Here is a 21,017-nt window from a genome sequence, read left to right on the forward strand (position 1 = left end):
CAATGCAATAGGACTAGGATTACAGAACTGGAAAAAAATACAAACGAAAAACTAAGTCAACAAAAACTGTCTGAGGCATGACATAATGAAAAAAAGAGCGTTTTAAAGGTAGAGCACATTGCACTAAGAAGGGAGATAATATGTACAATAAACATTACAATAGATTAAAGTACTATCCTTTATAGTAGTGCCTTCTGAGCTATTCCATTATAATACGGCTCTAATCTTTTAATAAAAATGCCCGCCTGAACATTTCTGTTTTGTTCTTTTAATTTGTTCTTTAAAATGACAGAAATGCAAGGGCCTTCCTGACCCAGGGTTGCCAACCTCCAGGTAGTAGCTGGAGATTTCCTGCTATTACAACTGATCTCCAACCGATAGAGGTCAGTTCACCTGGAGAAAATGGCCGCTTTGGCAATTGGACTCTACGGAATTGAAGTCCTTCCCCTCCCCAAGCCCCACCCTCCTCAGGCTCCACCCTCAAAACCTCCCGCTGGTGGTGAAGAGGGACCTGGCAACCCTATCCTGACCGCTTCAGGCAGGGCGTTCGGCAAAGTGGGAGCCACCACAGAGAATACATGTGAATGGACTGTTGCCAGCCTTAACTATTAGCAGAGAACACAAGTCTCCACCTAAGTGGCTGTCATTTCGGTGCCACTCCCATTCCGTTTAGCCTTTTCCATTCTCCGGCCCCAAACACCCTCCTTCGAAACCCTCCCCTTCCTTCCATTCATCAAACCTCTTGGCTGCATTTTATTTAATGTTTTCTTGCTCTTGTGAGAATTCATTACTGTTCCCAGTTCAGTTTTTATTTATTACCCTGTACGTCGCAGTAACTGCTTTAAAATTCACTTTGCCTGCGTCTACACTCAACACAGTAGTAACTGCAGGTTACTTTTTTTAAAATTAATGCGTTTTAAATTGCTTCAACTGTGCAACAGCATGCTCATACGAGAACTCCTATTCTTACTCCTCTTATCAGGATAGACTGTTATAACAATACAGCATCACTAGAAGGTGATCTCATAAACGGGGAACATTTCTTTCTTTCTTTCTTTCTTTCTTTCTCTCTCTCTCTCTCTCTCTCTCTCTCTCTCTCTCTCTCTCTCTCTCTCTCTCTCTCTCTCTGTGGTATTTTAATAAAGTATTTTGTTTTCCATTCATTTAAAGACCAATGCACTGCCACATTCCTTCTAGTCTACCACTATCGTTCTTCTAAAATGGGCAACCCGTCAGGGAACTTAGCTTCCTTGCCAAGAACGGCATGGCACAGTTTTCAGCTAAGACTGCTCAACAGGTGTCGAACAGACTGCAAACAGATTGCCTGGGAAAATAGCTTCTGCCAGAACAGGCAAAAAAAAAAAAAAAGGACATTTCTCCTGAAAATAGTTCGGGTAAGATTTGCCCAAAATAAGCCCAGATGCTTTATAAATCTCTAGTAAATAGTAAAGTTTAAGCAAATTGTGTTGCTTGTATTTCAGTTTCCACTAAAATTCTGTTTTTTCTTCTGTGAACAATTTCCCCAGAGGCTTTCAAAACATTCAGAAATTTTGCATCTGTACCCCATGCCTATTTTTTTATCTCAGTTCATGTTCTTATTTCCTTAATGGTGCCCTATGGTACCCTTCCTTAAGATTCTCTATATGTAGGGTTGCCAGATGGGTGGTTTCGGCTGGCAATTTGGGGCTTTGAGTGCTAAAGCAGCTATGGCAATGCTGCGCTTCCAGAAGTAAACACAGAAGTGACATCATCGCATGCGTGCAACCTTCCCAGCCCCTAATATCTCCCATTGATCAAGAGGAGGGACCTGGCAACCCTATCCATATGGCAGGGCTAGCATCAGCATATCCTGGGTAAGGCAGTTGCTGAGGCTCAGGACTTGTGCTGGGGCCCGTTGATGCCACCACATCTGCCTGCTCACCCTTCTATGATACCCAGCTGTTTGTTTGCATAGGCCTTCCTACCCCTACCCTCATGCTCCTGGCCACCCATGCTATTCAGCACTGCAGGAGGACCAGTATGTGGGTGGTACAGCAGCAGCAGGATAGTTATACCAGTACAAGATCACAGCTTGTCATGCTGCAGCAGTGCAGCAAGCTAACAGTTCACTTGGTAAGAGCATCAGGTCCCCACAGAGCTATCCACAGTATAACAACCTAATGCCTCTGTTACATATTGCCATAAGCCTTCCTAATGGGAATGCAACTGTTAGGCATCACAATAGAACAGTTCTTTCTCAAATGCTTTGCAAAAGACACAAAATAAAGGAGGGGGATCCTGTATAGGTACTATTTATTCATACTATTTATAGAATTTAGTCTTTCTTGGTACCTTGGTAAATTATAGGGTATACACAGCCATACCTATGTTTGTGTTCCATATATGCTATTAATTAGATATGATGTAAACAAACTGTAACATTTATCATTTATAGTCCAATAATATCTATTAATTAGCTGATTAGCAATATATCCCTTAGCTACGGTATATCTATGCATAAGCACAGATGGTCTTTAGTTCACAAAATGCAGCCTTTTGATAATTAACTAACGACTATAAAGGGCATTGTTATTCTAGGAACAGAAATAATTACATCTATCCTCTAATGTGAGCAGGCCATGAATGACCTATTAGCTGATCATTAGAAACACTGGAGCGGGGGGGGGGGGTGGGCATTGTTTTAAACGGAATGATTCTTACTTAAGTCCTTATTGGGCAGTGAGCAACACAGAAGAAATGTTACATGATGTACACAGACAGCAACTGCCCAGGACTAGTCCACGCACATCTCTTTTCATCTACTATATTATGAATTCCTTCCTGTGTTCCCATTGCCGGGATATTTAGGGCTTAAACCAGGAAACCTCAGGATCTGAAGGTTAGACCAGACCCGATGAACCACCATAGAACATGCATGCTCATACCCTTTTCAACATGAAACATCAGATAATGTGAATGCCCCAGGCCTCACATCTTTGTCTTATCAAAACAGCAATGTATTCCTTTTGATGCTATCCAGCTGAGGCTATTGTCCTCCAGCATCACAGGCTTGATATGGGACCTTGACAGGACCATGATACCTGTTTTTTTAGCCAGAGTGCTCCTTACAACGAGAGTTCTGTAAATCAATCATTCAGTCTGCTGAAGTCACCTCGGATGCCACACTTTCTAGGAAGCAAAGAGACTAACTACAGGAGGAAATGCAAGTGCCTTCAGATGAGCAGTGAATGGCTACAAAATGGGACTCCTTGATTATTGCATAGCTTAGCAGCCAACAAGAATGGGTGCAAGAAGACTCAAAAGTAACTGGAAATGAGTGTTGTATTACCAAGAGAAGGAAGTAATTGTAAGCTACATACTTTCCCCCTAGGATTGCCAACTTCCAGGTATTAGCAGGAGATCTCTTGCTATTACAACTGATCTCCACCCAATAGAGATCAGTTCACCTGGAGAAAATGGCCGCTTTGGCAATTGGACTCTATGGCATTAAAGTCCCTCTCGTCCCCAAACCCTGCCTTCCTCAGGCTCCGCCCCCAAAACCTCCCACCAGTGGCAAAGAGGGACCTGGCAACCCTAGGCCTGTAGATCTCCTGGAATTAGAGCTGATCTCCAGACTACAGAGATCAGTTCCCGTGGGGGGAAATGGCTGCTTTGGAGGGTGGACTCTATTTCCCAAGCCAGAGTTTGCAAACCTATGCACCCACCCCTAGGGTTGCCAAGTGCCCGGTGGTGGCGGATAAAATCCCGCTGATCCACCAGGCTGCCCACCAGCCAGCTGATGGCTGGCGTACACATGCGCGCACACGTCACTTTCGGGTAAACCCGAAAGTGACACGGATGCTCTGGCAATCTTGGATAAAACTCCATGGAAACTATAGAGTTTTGACCGAGATCGCTAGAGCGTCCGCGTTGCTTCCGGGTAAACCCGGAAGTGACATAGGCGCGTCGCGCAGGGTGCATGCGCATATCGCATATCGCATGCCGCAGCCACGGCCCCGGAAAGCTCCCGCCGGTGGAGCTACGGGGCCTGGCAAGCCTAACCACCCCATAGCTGCTCAAGGCTTGGAAAGGAACTACCACCTGGTGATGCCTTTTGCTGGGGGGAACTTGCCATCCAGGACTAGGTTTTCACATCTGCTCAGCCATGACCCCTAGGTGCTTACAGGTAAAATAACTTAAAAACTGACACTGTTATTAATTAATGTACTTCATTTATTCCTCACTTTTCTCCTCAACAGGAACCTAAAGTGGCTTATAACATTCTCCCCTTCTCCATTTTATCCTCACAATAGCCCTGTGAGGTCAGTTAGGATGAGAGTATGTGACTCTGGCCCTAGGACACCCAGCAATCATCCATGACAGATAGGGTTGCCAACCTCCAGGTGGTGGCTGGAGATCTTCTGCTATTACAACTGATTTCCAGCCGATAGAGATCAGTTCACCTGGAGAAAATGGCCGCTTTGGCAATTGTACTCTGGCATTGAACTTCTTCCCCAAACCCCTCCCTCTTCAGGCTCTGCCCCAAAAATCTCCAGGTGTTTCCCAACCCACAGATGGCAATCCTAATGACAGAGTGGTTATTCAAACCGGGGTCTCTAAGATCCTAGTCCTACTCTCTAACTGCTACACCACACTGGCTAATTACTGATTAACTATTTGCTTTTTGTATTTTATTAGGATGCTTTGTACCTGTTAGCTGACTTGGCTATGCTATTTGAACAGAAAAGTGGGTTCTAATCACTGCAGGATTTTTTCCTTTCTCCCTGCCTGCCATCTGCCTCCCCTCTACTGCCACTGCATTTCCTAGGATAGTGTAGTCTCTGTAACACCAGTATGGAGTGATGCAGTGCTGCTGCCATTTTCATTTAACATCCTGATAAGATCTAAAATAACACTAATGTTTTATGAACCTTGTTAGCGGCTGGTCCTGTTTTTCATAAGATCAGCAGAAAACAAATGCTGGAACTTAATTTCCAGGATCTTAAAAACCAGAACAGTGTGCCTTAAAAATAGCTCTTAAATATATGCACATATATGCAAAACCAAGTAAAACATTTTTAAAGGCTTATGTTCAGAATAGCTTCCGGGCAGGGTGGGGGATTAAATCTGCCAAAGCAACAAATGAAAACTATGATCTCCTTATTTTGTACTAACACTAATTGTTGTACAAATGAGCAAGCGAACATTTCAGAATTAAGAAAGCCATGGCTACAACCGTAAGAATACTTTCCTGTGAGTAAGCCCCACTGAATAAAATGGGACTTACTTCCAAGTAGTAGCCCAAATAGCTGAATGGATCCAAGCTCATCAGAACATGGCTGCTAAGCAGGATTGGCCATGGTCAGTAATTAGATGGGAGACCATCAATTCATGAACACATAAAGCTGCCTTATACTGAATCAGACAGTTGGTCCATCAAGGTCAGTATTGTCTACTCAGACTGGTAGTGGCTCTCCAGAGTCTCAAGTAGAGGTTTTTCACATGACCTGTTGCCTGATCCTTTTAACTGAAGATGCTGAGGAGTTGAACCTGGGACCTTCTGCATGCCAAGCAAATGCTCTACACTGAGCCAGTGCCACCCCCCTTCAAGGAAGAATGGGGTTGCTACATGGAGGAAGGCAGTGGTGAACCACCTCTGCTCCTCACTTGCCTCAAACCCTCCATGGATGGGGTCACCATGAGTCTGTTGTGACTCAATGGCACATTCTTCTTCTACTACTTTGTAGCAGACTTGCTTAAACTTTCTCCCTATGTTTTGTTAGCACATGCTGGTAAGGATCTGGCAGCCTTGCATTGAGTGTGCGGCTCTTCGCTCATGGACAAAGCATCCCGAAGATACCAGGCATATGTAGATGCATGTTCTCAAGTGGCAAGGTTGGGAAAGGTCCCTTTCTAAGTTTCCAAGTCAATTGTCAGGTCTTTGCTATCTTTGGAATAGGAGTTTGGCAATTGCAGGCCAGAACCTGGCCTTGACAGGAAGCCAGCCTCTGGCTGCTAGTGAAGGTTCATGAGGGAGCAGGGGGCTACCTTTGTTTAGGAGAGAGTTGTGTGCATTATGTGGCTTCGCTGCTGGAGGAAGAAGCAGCGAGCTGGGTGGTCTAGCAGTTCGACCTTCGTTCCAGCGCGCTGCGCTCCCTGGATGGTTTCATTTTGGCGCTTAGATGGCGCTTCGAGGTCCCTTTGCAGAGTGAGAGGGCCAAGACGGCTCTCCTTCAGCTTTGCCAGGGAACCAAGATGGTGATGCAGTATGCAAATGAATTTCAATTGCTTGCTAGTAAGGTGGTGGACTGGAGTGAAGCCACCCAGGTGCAGTATTTCTGAGAAGGACTAAATTCAGAAATTCTTTGCTGGGCCTTTATGCAAGGCGACCCTCCCGATCTGGAGGGGTGGATTTTACTGGCGATGGAAGTGGGGAATCGCCAGCAACTCTTGAACTTATCAAGGGAGCGAAAGGTGCTAGGTTCAGAGCCGCGACCGCCAAAGAGGGCAGTCGACTCGACAACAGAGCGAGCGAAACGTCTCTGGAGTGGAGCGTGTCTGGTGTGTGGTGGTATGGGACACTTTGCTGCTGTCTGCCCTTCCCGCCCCGAGGGATCTCCAACCGCTCCGCATCTGAAGGCAGAGAGCGCTGCAAGAGTTCCATGCTCAGAAGCTGAGGGCCTCCGCACTCAACCTCGCCCTACCCGGCAGAGAGGACAGGGCACAACACCACCCGATCCAACGGGATTGCGGAGTACAAATCCAGCCGTGCTGAGCTTAGACAGCTCGTCAACTCCAGAGGAGGACGGGACTTGGGGATCCTTCACACTCAACCTAGTCCCAACCGGCCAGGACCCAGCACCACTCAATCCAACGGGATTGCGGATTACAAATGGGACTGGGTCGAACCCCAACAACCCATCAACCTTCGAGGGCAATCGCCAGCCAAAAAATGGACTGGGTCTGCTATTGTCGGAGCTCCACAGCAGACCGCTTCAGTTGAGAAGCCAAGAGCTCCACAGATGGTGAGTGACCAGGGGGGAAATGTGTTCCTAGATGTTGTGTTACAGGATTTTAGAGGGCCCCCTCAAATGACAGTGAAAGCTTTGATGGACTCGGGATGTGCACGAACCTTAATCAACGAAGAGACTTTCAAGGCATTAAGAGTGAAAGCCGTGCGCTTACCCCAACCCATACAGTTTGCCCAGATGGACGGCAGGGACTTTCGGGGGGGGGGTCCTGTAGACAAGCGCACCAGCCGAGTAGCCATGGGGGTGGGGGCCCATTGGGAGCAAATTCTTTTTACCATTGCTCAGGGCATTCGGTATCCAGTTGTGCTGGGAGCAAACTGGTTGCAAGGACACAGTCCTACCATAGATTGGGCAGCCAAAACGATTGCTTTCAATCATCCACAATGCGACCGCCATTGCAGGGAAGTGGCGGTCAGAGACAGTGCTTTGTCAGCGGGGGTTGGGAATCCTGGTACCCCCCCAGTTACCTAAAGAGTACGCAGCCTTTGCAGACGTGTTCGATGAGAAAGAATGTGATGTTCTTCCTCCCCATTGTAAGACGGACTGTGCTATTGAAGTGGTGGGGGAAGGCAAACTACCGAAGGGAAAGATTTACCCCATGAGTCCGAAAGAGAAGTCAGTGCTCCGGGACTTTTTGGATAAGAATTTAGCCCATGGTTTCATTCAGTCCTCCACGGCTCCTTGTTCTGCTACAGCCTTTTTTGTGTGGAAAAAGATGGGGGACCTGCGCTTATGCATAGACTTCCGCAGACTCAATGAGGTCACCCAGACTAATACCTACCCCATTCCACTGATTCCGGATCTGCTCAGCCAAATAAAGGAGGGCCGTATATTTACTAAACTAGATTTGGTCGAGGCTTATTACCGGGTTCGAATCCGGGAAGCTGACGAGAAGCGGACAGCTTTTTCCAGCTGTTTTGGGATGTTTGAGTACCTGGTGATGCCCTTCTGGTTAAGTGGCGCCCCTAGTGTCTTCATGCAGATGATTAACGAAGTGCTACATGATTTGCTATTCAAAGGGGTGATTGTGTATCTTGATGACATTTTGATTTACTCTAAAATGTATGAAGAACACGTAAAAAAAAAAAAAGGAGGTCTTGCGACGCCTCCGAGAAAACCAACTGTTTGCAAAGGTGTTCAAGTGTGAGTTTCACCAAGACAAATTGACCTTCTTGGGGTATGTGATTTCGCATAAGGGACTGGCAATGGATCCTGAAAAGGTGCGAGCTGTGGTAGAGTGGGAGCCTCCCTCTACTCGTGAACAACTTCAACAATTTCTCGGTTTCGCAAATTTCTACCGGGGGTTTCTCAACAATTTTGCGCAGATTGCATTGCCCATTAATGACTAGTTAAAGATGAAAGGGAAGGGAAGTTCAGCTACACTGCCGTCTTCCCAGTTGGCATGGACGCCAGACTGCCAACGAGCCTTTGAGACTTGGAAAAGGTTGTTCACTTCTGAACCTGTGCTCAAGCATCCTGACTGTGAAAAACCTTTCGTGGTACAAGTAGATACTTCCGATGTAGCTATGGGAGGGGCGCTTCTACAGAGGGGGAAAGCTGGACAGCTGCACCCTTGTGCATATTTTTCTAAACAGTTTTCCCAATCGGAGCTCAACTGGCCCATTTGGGAAAAGGAGGCAGCCACAGTTAAACATGCCTTGACAGTATGGAGACATTTCCTAGAGGGGGCTGAGATTCCCTTTGAAGTGTGGACAGATCACAAAAACTTGGAGGCGTTAAAGGGGACTCATAAGCTTACTGCAAAACCAGTGCATTGGGCGGAATTTTTCTCAAAGTTCCGTTTTGTGTTAAAACATGTCCCCGGCAAACAAAATCAGTTGGCAGATGCATTGTCTCGACTTCCCCAGTACCAGAGTAAGGTGGAGCACCTGACCGACTCTCTCTTCACCCCAGAACAGAACGGGATTATGCCCAGTCTGGCCGTGCAGACTCGTGCTCAGGTTCGACAATCCCCTGCCATAATAGGGGGACCAGAATCTGCAAGAGACCCTTCCCCTGGGATTCAACCACCAGGCGCCTTCCGAGAGGAGTTGCTGGTTCCCCCCAACAGTGTTCAAGGAGCTCCTCCCTTGGAGGGGCTGCCAGACCCTTTCAGGTTGCCTTTGTCCAAGCCTATCAAACAGAAAGCACTGCTAATACTCTGCCAGACAATATGACTTTGAAAGATGGTTTCTGGTTCAAGAACTCTAAACTGTATATTCCTGCGTCCCTGCGGAGGGAGGTGATGGATCGTGCCCATGGTTCTAAAGTAGTGGGTCATTTTGGTTTTGTGAAAACTTTACATTTACTCCGCAGGCAGTTTTGGTGGCCGGGAATGAGAATGGACTTGGACTCTTTTATTCGCAGCTGTCCCACCTGCGCCACTGCGAAACGGGTGATGGGAAAGCCGCCTGGACTATTGAAACCTTTGGAAACACCCTTGGGCCCCTGGGAAGTGATTGCCATGGATTTTATAATAGATCTTCCCCCCAGTCGGGGAAAGACAGTACTTTGGGTGGTTACAGATCTGTTCTCCAAACAGGTGCACTTAGTTCCTTGCACGGGGCTGCCTACAGCCCAAAAGTTGGCCTGATTGTTTGTGTCACATGTTTTCAAATATCACTTGTTTCTGCACAAGGTAATTTCAGACCGCGGGGTCCAATTTGTGGCTAAGTTCTGGAAGGCTTTTCTCAAGCTAGTGGGGGTGGAACAGGGTTTATCTAGTGCTTACCATCCCCAAACCGATGGACAAACTGAATGTGTCAATTCTGTGTTAGAATGTTATTTGCGTTGCTATATAAATTACCACCAGGAAGATTGGGTAGATTTACTGCCTTTTGCGGAGTATACCTACAACAATGCTGCACACCAGTCCACAGGTTTCAGCCAGTTTCAAGTGGTATATGGTAAAGAATTCAGGCCCTTTGGTAGCGTGGATCTCTCGGGGGAGGAGAGGTGGCGGACTGGGCGAAAACGGTACAAGACACCTGGCCATGGCTACAAAAGAATGTTGAATGTGCCAAAAACAAGTACAAGACACAGGCAGATAAGCATCGCTCCCCAGGTTGGAACTTTGAGGGGGGGGGACTAGGTCTATCTGTCCACAAAAAACCTGCATTCCTTACGCCCGTGCAAAAAACTGAATGAAAAGTACGTGGGACCCTTTCCAATCTCACGGCTCATAAACGAGGTCACGGTGGAACTCAGTCTTCCTAAGTCCCTGAAGGGAATTCATCCGGTTTTCCATGTCAGTCTTTTAAAGAAACATGTACTCTCTCTGGAGTGGCATCCCGAAGCCTCTCCCAAAGTCCCGGTGCTGGTGGGGGGGGGGGGGACACATGAACCTTTTGAAATGTCGAAGATCCTCGATTCCCATATCCGCAGGGGGGTGCTCTATTAGCTGGTTCGTTGGAAACATTTGTGTCCGGGTCATGACGAGTGGGTGGCTAAGCACCACGTCGCAGCCCCCTGACTGGTTTGCCAGTTCCACGCAGCCTACCCTGATAAACCTCACCTGGTTGAGGAAAGCGAGGGAGGGCCCTAGGGGGGCAGAATGTCAGGTCTTTGCTACCTTTGGAATAGGAGTTTGGCAATTGTAGGCCAGAACCTGGCCTTGACAGGAAGCCAGCCTCTTGACAGGAAACCAGTGATATGGTTTATCACTGATGTTCGCATGCTGCAAATCCTGTGTATGGTTTATCACTGATGTTATGTCTGCGATTCTCTGGGAACTGCACTGTGGTTTCACTTTGTTTTACTTTCTTGCCTAGAATGCTTTTATACTGTAACCTACCTGCTTAGACCCCATTAGCAACCTCTCCTGCGTGAGAGGCAGTCAACTTCTGTAAATCTGTCTTTTTGCTCCTAATAAATTGGCATTGCCTAGGTTCACCTGCCTGAGCATGTCTGTTTATGGGACGTTAGGGATAGACACCTGAGCTGACATCAATACTATGTTATGCAGACCAATCATCTGACTCCACATAGCATACCTTCATGTGCTCAACTCTAGCTTATGAAGACACAGAGCGATGGCAAGTGAGCTTGATTTGTAAGTGGCTAGTGGAACCATCCTTCCTTGGTAACCAAAATGTGCAGCACTTACTTCTTACATGTTCTATAGCAACTACCTCCCTCTTCCATCCATTTCTGTGTCAGAGGACAGCTAGGATGGACTGCATGAAACAACTTTTGACAGTAGTTGCTCCCAACACAATAATGCTGACTCAGCTTATCCTGATTAGATGTACCCGGCTAGCTTATGACACATGTGCAACAAAATGGGGCAGGTTGCTGTACCGTCACCATAGTATGCTCGCCATAGTATGCCTTGTCTGTATGCTCATTTGTGAATGAAGCAACTCACAGGACTTCAGTCATTCTGATTGAGACTAATAATGGGTGATCATGTAAATAACCTCCAAGTTGGCTGCAACTTGATGGCACTTTACACACACACACACACACACACACACACACACGAGAGAGAGAGAGAGAGAGAGAGAGAGAGAGAGAGAGAGAGAGAGAGAGAGAGAGAGAGAGAGAGAGAAGTTTGACAACTTCTGGGCAAACACAGAAATAACACAAATAATCCCGCAAGATAACGATCTAATTTCAAGAATGCTATACTGATGTGTGTGTTTTTTAAAGATTAAAAACAAATTCATTATTTTTATACTTCAGTTGAAACGGGCATGAGAAACAGACTCACCAAGACCAGCCAGGATGTCTAAAGCAGTTTGGGGAACTGAATCTGGATGTCTTCAGGTATAAACCACTGCCGTAACCACAAGGCCATCCATTTCTCCATCTAAGGGGGGAAATGAGCAATAAATATCAAAACAGTGTGTTACTCCATTCTGGGGGTTTTCAAAAGCCAATAAGGATTAATGTCTTGACTGGCCATCCCTGCTTGTTCTCCCACCAGGTGAGATAATGGAAACCCCTTTGTTCTGTCCTTGGAGCTGCTCTGCCCGCATATAGGGAAAAACACAGGATAAGGGTTTACAATGCAATCCTAAGTAGAGTTGTACCAGAGTAACACAGTTGACTTCAATGGATTTAGAAGAGTACAACTCCACTCAGGATTGCACTGTTAAGGATTGCACTGTTAATCTTTCAAGCATTGTTAAGTGTCAAGTGTTTACTCATTGTTAAATGTTCAGTTGTTCACTCAGCCATCAGAACCAATAGTATACCAGAGGCTACTGACTCAAATGTCATTGCATTGTCAGAAGTAAGAGTATATAACATTATTTATATATTTATTTATACTCTGCCTTTCTCCCCGATGGTGACCCAAGGTGGCTTAAATAATTTTCATCTCCTCCATTTTATCCTCACAACAACCCTGTGAGGTAGGTCAGGCTGAGAGGTGTGTGACTGGCCCAAGGTTACCCAGCAAGCTTCCATGGCAGAGTGGGGATTCAAATCTGAGTCTCCCAGATCCTAGTCAAACACTCTTACTACTACACCACACTGGCTAACGTAAGCTGCCTCAGGCAGGTTCCTATAGAGGTGGCATAAAAATGTTCTAAGTAAATAATTTGATTTTGTTTCCTTTTTAAAATCCTTTATTATTCCTGTTATCATTATTCAACTTATTTGCTTTCGTTATACTTTCATCTTACTTCCCTTCCTCCTCATCTCCCACATTGCACCTAGAGTCATGTGTGGGAGGGTTCAGGGCAGAGAATCTGTTACGCTGCGTGCAACTTCACTGGCAAAAGATGTTCTTTCAGGCAATTCCAACATGGTGCACCATTGGATGGAAACTGTAGTCCTCAAGTATGAACTACATTTCCCATGGTGCGTTCAGGTGCCACACCTAATGTGCATCAGAAAGTGTATCTGAAGTGCAAGAGAATATCTGCCCATTAGTACCTGCCTGGTCTGGCCAGCCCAGCACCAAAGGCAGCAACTCTAGCATGCAATACAATAGGTGGGGAAGGGGAGGAATAAATCCTTCACTGTCAATAATATTGTCTCCTCTATCCTTCCCCTCTGATCTCCAAGAACTTTACACTAGATAGGTTCCAGAACAGCCACTCCAAGTAATGGACATCACTTGTAAATATAATATAACATTAATGAAAAAAATTGTTTAGTTCTTTTATTCCAATGCAGAACCTTGTTTACAAGTTTAACCCTTAAGTGTTTCTCAGGCCATTGGGTTGGATCCAACAAGATTTTCTGCTGGAGAAAAAGGGAGGAAGGGGTCCCTTTAGAACACCAAAATGGCTATGCTGGGGGTCATGGGGGGACTGCATAGATAAAAGACACGTGGGATGGGGGTTGTAGTAAGGAGTGGAATTAGGTAAGAATTAGTGGGAAAGCTGGCTGGATCCAACCCAATGTTTACTAATATGGAATTCTGAATACTAACTGTTTTCATTTATAGAGATTTAAATGCAATACTGTTTCTTTTCTTTTCTTTTTGTACCTTGATAATCTGTTATTCTCCTTTCGTTTGGCTGTTCCATTTTCTTTGTGCCAAAGTCACTTTGAACATCTAAAACCCCAAGCTTTGGGGGCCTAAACCTGAATCCCCTTTGAACTGCCAAGACTAATAATAATATTGTTCATTATAGTTTTTATTCATTCACTTTCTTAATAATCTGTCAGTAAGCTCATCCATGTGCCTGTTTTAAATATGCGTAACTGAGGCAGAAAGTCTTGCCTAAGGATATACTAGGTCTGAATAACAGAAAGTATATTTGACCCATTTATAAACCTAATATTCTAGCTGAAGAAGCACAGTTGTCAACATGTAAGCCAAATCTAGACGTGATTTAGGGTTGCTAACTTCCAGGTAGATTTCCTATAATTCCTAGAATTACAACTGATCTCCAGACTACAAAGGTCAGTACCCCTGGAGAAAATGGCTGCTTTGGAAGGTGGTCTGTATGGTATTATATCCTGCAGAGGTCCCTCCCCTCCTCAAACCCTGACCTCCCCAAGTTCCACCCCCAAATCTCCAGGAATTTTCCAGCCTAGAGTTGGCAACCCTAAACTGACCTCTTAAACCCCCCCATTAAATTTAATTAAGAGGTGGTTTAAAAGGTTTACCCATATTTTGACCCATAACCCCCCCATTTTTATATTTGTTATGTTGTAACGCTCTTCTGTGTTTTCTATGTGCCTCAGCAATGCCCACATACTTGTGCACCATAACTGTGAACTGCAAGAAAATGCTACTTTATTGCATGATGATTTCCAAGGGGGTCAATTGATTCAACAAGATATACTTCTGGCCGCTTAACCACTGTCTGGATACAAAACGGACCCCAAGATTACAGATACTAGCCATCCTTGAACTAGAACACCAAACTAATTCAATCTATGGAAGAGCCCCACTGGCTACAGTATCAGGAGCAAAGTCCTAATTTGATAAGATTTGACATAAAATAGAATTTTGAGAATCCAATCAGGGTTATCTCTGAAAATCAGACAAGTTAGCTACCTGCCCTAGAAGAGGTATGAAGCACCACTTCTTTCCTCCTTACATCTCGCTGCACATGGTCTTGCGCTGCTTCCTGGCAGAGATGTAAACCCAAGCAGCAATTGCGTACAAGGGTTCAGACAGCATATACATATCCATCCTCGGTCCCTATCATCTCACCCATCTATACAATTATCTATGGATCTGCCACATGGTAGATCCATGTACTTTTAGCCAGAGGTGAGTAGTGTATGCATCCAGATACATATGGGTATGTATGTGCAGTGAGCAAGAGAAAGGTGAGTATGTAAAGGTGCCATCAAGTCACAGCCAACTTATGGCAATCCTGTAGGGTTTTCAAAGCAAGAGATGACACAGGTGGCTTTGCCATTCCCTACCTCTGCATAATGACCCTGAATGTCCTTTGTGATCTCCCATCCAAGTACTAACCAGGGCTGACTCTGCTTAGCTTCTGAGATCTGATGAGATCAGGCTAGCCGTCCAAGTCAGGGCTAAGAGAAAGGAGGGGGGTCTTATTTTATCCAATTTAACAAAATTTGCTATCTCCAATCCTGAATCAGGCTAAAGAAAGTTGATAGCTTGCAAAAGCTGAAAGTAGTTTGAGAGAGGAATTGCATCTTACGGCACATAATGCATACTTCTTTTGTCACACTGTCACCTGGTATCAAACAGGAGTTCCATATTTTCAAAACAGTACAAAAGCCAGCCAAACCTGTTTATCAAAGGTGAAACTGGGATGAGAGTCCATACCATGAGCAGAAATGTCTCTTTTTAACTAACTCAGTTCACTGAAATTGGTCTCCTACCTATTCTACACTAACCTTTCAAGTCCTAAAGATGGTTTTAAAGGAATTAAATGTTAAATTTATCACCCACAAATGCACTAGAGCAATGGAATTGTTTGAAACATGCCTTTGTGCAGATAGTTAAAATAGCATTTGTTCTGTGTCTGTCATTGAGATACGGCATATCCAGTTGCATGCAGATGGCAATGGTATCATGTATCTGCTGTACATTTACATCAGATATAATAAATAATACATACCTAATGCAAGAAAATATCTATTTAATTCTGAGGCTGGTTACTTGAGACCGCACCACATGCATTATCTTATCTCCAACTGAATGCAGCTCATCTGCCCAAAACCCATCATTGAGGAGTGAATTAAATTTCCTTGGCAGTAATGTTATTATATGTGATGCTTGTTTATCTGGTTCTGGCTTTTCAGTTCCTTCTCCTAAATGTCTGGAGAATGTAAACGCAATACAATTTTCCTCCTACTCAAATTCTTCCTAGTAACAATTGTAGTGGGTCAATCTATCTGAAAAAGGAGCTGTTTTTTGTTTCTTTTTTTCAAACCCCCTGAAAAACCTGCTCGGAGACGCAGAGAAACTCTGTCAGCATACATCATAACACAGTTTCTGCTGTTGTGATACAGTATGAAACTCTGTATGGTACAATTATCATTGCTGAGGAAATGATATTGTTGCATTCACTTTCGGAATTTACTGTACATTTTCACAGCTTGAGTGGGTAATTAAGGGTAGAGTAAGAGCAACACTTGAACGCTGCCACATGACAAGCTTGATACCAACCTGCTTTCTTTAGCGGAAACTTGAATGTCATGTTAATGATCCTTCAGAATAGTTTTGAAACTGCTTCAGCGATCTGGTGATTCTATAACTTTATATACCAGCAAGCAAGCAAGTTCTCAGGACAGTGACTCCTGCCTAATATCACAAATTACTATGTTATTACAGCAAGGTTGGAAAATCCAGCCTCTTTATACATTCAAAATGTGGGAAAACTGGACAGCGAGGAGACCGACTAGGATTGTGTCTAATGTCCCCACTCTTCACACATTAAGTAGCAGAGCCCATTCATGTACGTGTTCATAAGGGGTCACTTAGGGCTGCCAACTTCCAGGTAGTCCACAAACAATATAGGCTATAGGCTCAGTGCTGTAAGAATCATTGGAGTAACCCAAAACAGCACTATAATGAATTCAAATACAAATAAGAAAACTACGTGAATTTTATAAAAGTTAAGAAGTGCAAAAATGAAACATTATATACAAAATACACAAGGATAGTACAAAATAGAAGTACAACAAGATACAATATTTACAATATGCAATCCAGCTGAAATAGACCAATAGAAGGATATCTCAAATCCTAATAAGCAGGTAAGTAATTTTTATAATCCACTGGTGTATATTCTTGAGGTAAAGTCTTAAGCAATTACAAAGTTTTTGTTTTCAGGTTCCAAAAGGCTGAATACCATGCATTAGGAGCAAAGCCACGAAGGGAAGATGACCGGACGTGTTGTCTAGATCGGGACCACGTTTCGCTTATGGCTTCATCAGCTATCCGTATCTGTGTACCACAAACCGTATAATAGAATCCTAACATATTATATTTATCAAAATTATAAATATATATAAAATAAAGTAAACCCAAAACTATGTCTACATGAATAAAAATCAATTACTTACCAGTAACAAATATGAATACCTAATAGGTGATGTCTCGTTATCCCCGCATGGCTTAAACAACGAAATTGATTATTCTTGTTTTTTAGGGTAATATCTCTTTAAGAATTCTGCCTTAACACTTACACTTCGTTCCAGCTGCAAATGATTAAGTGTGGATCTTTTACTTTTAACTTCATGATTATTCTCTCGCTTTCATTCTGTCCTTTTGAGACCTACATACAAACTTATTGCGGTCCTGACAAGACATCACCTATTAGGGTATTCATATTTGTTACTGGTAAGAAATGTTTCATTTTTGCACTTCTTCACTTTTATAAAATTCACGTAGTTTTCTTATTTGTATTTGAATTCATTATAGTGCTGTTTTGGGTTACTCCAACATCCAGGTAGTAGCTGGAGATCTCCTGCTATTACAACTGATCTCCAGATGATAGAGATCATTTCCCCTGGAGAAAATGGCTGCTTTAGCAATTGGACTCTATGGCATTGAAGTCCCTCCCCAAACCTTGCCCTCCTCAGGCTCCACCCCAAAAACCTCCCGCCAGTGGCAAAGAGCGACCTGGCAACCCCAGGGTCACTGAAGGTGTGGTGGCTGGGAGTGGGGAAAGCAGGCATGGTCTCCCCCCTTCAAGCATTCAGTGTTCCCCAGTTGAAAAGGGCTATCGCAAAAAAACTTATAAAGCAGATAAACTGGACAATTATTTTAGGATTGGAGTACAAAAATTGGAGTTGATCCATTTCTTCTAATTCAAGAATTTTCCACATGATATAGTTATCAGAATGTCGGACTAGGATCTGGGAGGCCCAGTTCTGAACCTCCACTCTGCCATGGAAGCTTGCTGGGTGACCTTGGGCCAGTCACACACTCTCAGCCTAACCTACTTCACAGTACCATTGTGAGGATAAAATGGAGAAGGGGAGAATGTTGAGTCCCCACTGGGGAAAGAAGTGGAGTATAAATTAAACATATATACAAACAAACAAAATTCCACTTCTTCATTCTGTAGACAGTCAGTTTTTTATTTACCTTTTTGTTCCTAATAAAGTATTACTGTTTCAGGACCATTTGCCTGGATGAATTTGCTTTTAAGGGATGCAAGGGGTAAATGCCTGATCCTGACATTAGGCTGCTAATCGCTCTATTCTTGATTAGATCTCTCCCTCCGCCCTTGCAAAAAGCTGAGTGAAAAATATGTGGGACCTTTTCCAGTCTCACAGATAGTTAATGAAGTCACGGTGGAACTAAGTCTTCCCAAAGCCCTGAGGGGAATCCATCCCATGTTTCACGTCAGCCTTCTTAAGAAGTATGTGCTCGCGCCTGAGTGGCATCCTGAACCTCCGCCCGAGGTTCCGGTATTGGTGTGGGGGGAGGAACATTTTGAAGTGTCCAAGATCCTAGATTCCTGCATATGCAGAGGGGTCCTCTACTAACTGGTTCGTTGGAACTTAGGTTCTGGTCATGATGAGCGGGTTGCCGAACATCACGTAGCAGCCCCCCGGCTGATTCGTCAGTTCCACGACACCTATCTCCACAAGCCTCGCCCAACTGCGGAACAGGAGGGGGAACCCTAGGGAGAGCAGAATGTCAGGTCCTGACTAAAGTCACCCGAAGAAGGGTTCTTGGCAGGACCAGGCCAGGCTCTGGCTTCAGGTCAAGTTATTGGTTCACATGTCACAAACTCAGGTCCACTTTTCACGGAAGATTTTGATGCTCTCTTGCTGCAGAGCAAAAAAACAGCGATTTAAATTTATTTTTTATGGGCACGATTTAAATTAATGTTTAATTTAAGAAGTAGTCAATCCAGAAGTAGTTTTGGTTTTTCATGGGAACAAAGCAAGCAGTATTCTACAACAGTTTGGTCTGTCCCCTTCTGATAAGCTCATGGTTTATGCCCGCCCCCAACTCCGCCCCAACTTCACCCAGTGGATTACCCAGTGCAGTTCACCTCTGTAGACACAGCCCCAGCCAAAAAAAGCACGAGTCCCTCCAGTTTCCTTATATAACTTTTCTATTTACCATGCTCCCCGTTCCCCACCCTCGTACTTGGCCACCACCCCCCTTTCCCAGACTTTGACAGACGGTCATCATTGTGCCCCCCCCCCCGTAAAGCTCCGGCCATCCATTGCCAGGAACTTCCATCCAGATAGAGAAGGGAGACTCAGAGCAGACTGGCTGCCCCTCTTCAGAAGGGTGACGGGAGTTTTGGCTTTGATCTGCCGTTCTCAGGATGCCCCCCCCAACACACACACACAGGATCGCACCAGCAAGAGGGAGACCCAGAGCAGACTGGCCGCCCCTCTTCAGAAGGGTGATGGGAGTTTTGGCTTTGATTTGCCGCTCTCAGGATACCCCCCCCCAACACACACACAGGATCGCACCGGCAGGAGGGAGACCAAGAGCAGACTGGCTGCCCCTCTTCAGAAGGGTGACTGGAGTTTTGGCTTGGATTTGCAGGAGGGAGATCTGTCCTGCCTTGGAGGGAGGCTGTCCCCTGGGCTTGAAACTCTCCCAGCCAATCGCCGTTCACAGGGGAGGAGAAATTAGCCGACATGGGCGGGGACAATTGGTCCAAACCCAGGAATGTTTTTCATGGAGTGAAAAAAACACGTAGCAACCACAAAGAATGGACCAACACAGGTTTGAGAAGACGTGGAGTTGACACGGTTTTTCGGCTAAAACTCAAAGCGTTCATGAAAAATGAAAAATTTTAAGCAAGGCAAAACAAAGGCAAAATTGTGCCAAACCTCCGTGAAAAAATGACTTGTGTGTATAGTTTCTCATCCTGTTATCCTGTTATTCACTCAGCCTGCAATCCATAGCTGTTGTGTTGTCTACCTTGCCCTGGGAACTGTTATCTCGGAATTGTTTCACTTTGTTTTACTTTCTCAGGCTGGAGTGCTTTTAACCATGTATTCTACCCGTGTCATGCCATTAGCAGCCTTCTTCGTTCTGTAGACAGTCAGTTCTTTTATTCACCTTTTTGCTCCTAATAAAGTATTATTGTTTCAGGACCACTTGCCTGGATGGATTTGCTTTTAAGGGATGTTAGGGGTAAACACCTGATCCTGACAGTGTGTAATAGGAAAGACCTCTTCATAAGATGCTGGAGAGCAACTGCCAGTCTGAGTTGACCTGGATGGACCAGTGGTCTGATTCAGTATAAGGGAGCGTCACATGTGTTCATGTACCCCGTTCAGCACTCAGCTTCCGTAGAAAAGGCTGGAGTTTCATCAAAGAGGTACAAAGCTTACTGAGAATGGAGTGGATAGAGCTCTTATTACGTGTCCTTTCCTCACAATTATCCTGCTGGTACGCCAGTGGGTTGGAACCAACCAGCCCTTCTCCTAGTTAAAAAAGGAAGCTTTGACCCCTCCCACAAAAGCTATGCTGGAAATCATGGGATATGCATATATAAAAGCCATGGGGGCTTCCATAAGAAGGGGAATTTGGCAAGACTGAATGAAAAAGCTGACTGGATCCAATCTACTATTTTAACATTTCAAACAGTAAAAACCTCATTCCCTCAGATAACCAGCACTGAGATCTTAAAAGTCTATCCTGGCTTCACCACTAGGATTGCCAACCTCCAGGTGGTGGCTGAAGGTCTCATGCTATTACAACTGATCTCCTGCCAACAGAGATCAGTTCCCCTGGAGAAAATGGCTGCTTTGACAATTGGACTCTATGGCATTGAAGTCCCTCCCCTCTACAAACCCTGCCCTCCTTAGGCTCCACCCCAAAAATCTCCAGGTATTTCCCATCCTGGAGCTGGCAACCCTATTCACCAGTGCTTGCCCACCCACCCAGATTCCACAGTGGCTGTGACCCTGAGCCACAATACTCAGCTCCTCCCTGACACAGAGAGAGGGAGAGAAGGAGAATACTCCTTACATTCCCAAGCATCTGGAATGCCTGTCCTCCCTTCAGATGGCCAGTAGGTCATGCCGGGGGGGGGGGGTGTTTGGAAATGTTATATCCAATGCACAATCAGCTCAGACTGTGCAATGGACTCCCAATTGGTTTATGGGTAAAATCAGCCACACAACATG

The sequence above is a fragment of the Euleptes europaea genome, chromosome 4 (assembly GCF_029931775.1).
Source record: "Euleptes europaea isolate rEulEur1 chromosome 4, rEulEur1.hap1, whole genome shotgun sequence".
NCBI lineage: Eukaryota > Metazoa > Chordata > Lepidosauria > Squamata > Sphaerodactylidae > Euleptes > Euleptes europaea.